Genomic DNA, 2,034 nt, shown 5'->3' on the forward strand with positions numbered 1-2,034 from the left:
AGATTGCCTCCGATTCATGGCATAATTGCGCCTACCTGTCAAGATTATTAAAAAAGGGAATGGATGAGGGAGAAAAGATAAATAGGTGGATCGGTGGAGATTTTTTAATACAGGTGCAGGTGTTCCATTTGGAAGAATAAATGTTGCCTCCACGGTCTTGATGGTCTCCCTACGAGGAAGGAAAAATATCTGTTGTGATAAACAATTTTGGTGAAAAGCAGGTTCCCCTAATGGATGTGCATGAGAAGGCATGCAAGTTGCATTGATGGATTAATTCACAGTGTTATGTCGAAATTAGTCGCAGATTCTTTATACAAGCTAAATTTGAATCATCCATTTATTGCTAATGGAGTTTATTCGCACATCCCGATCGACGAGGCGGGACTCAATGTGTTCGTGACCGACGAGGCCGAACGACTACCTTACAGGTGTATGAGAATCTTTGTCAGATGAAATATGATGCTGGCAGGTTATGAGAAAGATGATGGCCAAGCAGGCAGCTCGTCATCGTCTATGAATATCATCTCATGAGTGCATATTATTTTCGCTCAAACAATATATTCTTTTGAGGAGCCGATGATGACGACCGTATGAAGACAGCTTGATCGGAGGTATTTCACGGTGATGTGGCCGTGAATGTAATTAACTGGGATGTCTTTCGAGACCCCAGGAACCAGGAATTTCACAATCGTTTGCATATCGGATAAGGATAGGCGCAGTACATGAAACATATGAAAAAGGAGACATGTAGCTCTTATGGATTAATAAAGAGTGCGAGTTTCTCCGTCTTGATGTTGTTTCCATTTATGTTTCGTTTTATTTGTATACAAATGTATACTAGCACGCCCGCACCTCAAAACGCCAACCGCAGATAGATTTAAATATTTATCTCGCTAAAACACCTAGGTGCGGCCTAGCCCTGGCCCGCGCCTAGGAGTGGTGTGGGCCATCCTGGCCTCCACCGACATCGCCCCTCCGCCTATTTATTCACGATCTCGGGAAAACCCAGAAGACCCGAGCCTCCATCCACGAAAAGTTCCGTCGCGGCCGCCATTGCAGAACCCATCTCGGGAGGGTTCTGAAGCTCTTCCCGGCATCCTGCCAGAGGGGGGAATCATCGCCGGAGGCCTCTACATCGCCATGCCTGCCTCCGAAGTGATGCGTGAGTAGTTCATCCCTGGACTATGGGTCCATACCAGTAGCTAGATGGTTGTCTTCTCCAATTTGTGCCTCATGTTTAGATCTAATGAGCTGCCCTACATGATCAAGATCATCCTTATGTAATGCTACATGTTGTGTTTGCTGGGATCCGATGAATATTGTATACTATGTTGTGATCGATTATATATTCTTGTCATATGTTATTTGTGATCTTGCATGCTCTCCGTTGCTAGTAGATACTCTGGCCAAGTAGATGTTTGTGACTCCAAGAGGGGGTATTTATGCTCGATAGTAGGTTCATGGCTCTAGTTTTCTGGAAGAGTGACAATAACTTCTAAGATTGTAGATGTGTTGTTGCTACTAGGGAGAAAATAATAATGTTTTATCCAAGGGTAATTCTATTGTTTACTTTACACACATTGCTTAATGCGATAATTTGTTGCTTGCAACTTGGGTTCGGACGATAACCGGAAGGTAGATTATTAGTCATAGACGTAGTTGGATTACGGTCTATGTATTATGTTGTAATGCCCAAACAAATCTCATAGTAATCATCTTGTCATGTATGGTCGATATTCTATCAATTGCCCAGCTATAATTTATTCACCCAGCATGTTATTTATCTTTATGGAGAGACACCTCTAGTGAACTGTGGACCCCGTCATTTTCTTTACACTGATAAATTCAATCACTGCAATCATGTTATGTTTATTTACTGTAAGCTTTGTTCTCTTTTATTACTGCAAACATCTCATTCCACTCGATACGTCTAATCCTTTGTGTTCAGCAAACCGGTGAGATTGACAACCTCAGTGTAAGTTGGGGCAAAGTATTTTGGTTGTGTTGTGTGTAGGTTGCACGTTGTTGCTGAGG

This window comes from Lolium rigidum, chromosome 4 (assembly GCF_022539505.1).
Source record: "Lolium rigidum isolate FL_2022 chromosome 4, APGP_CSIRO_Lrig_0.1, whole genome shotgun sequence".
Taxonomy (NCBI): domain Eukaryota; kingdom Viridiplantae; phylum Streptophyta; class Magnoliopsida; order Poales; family Poaceae; genus Lolium; species Lolium rigidum.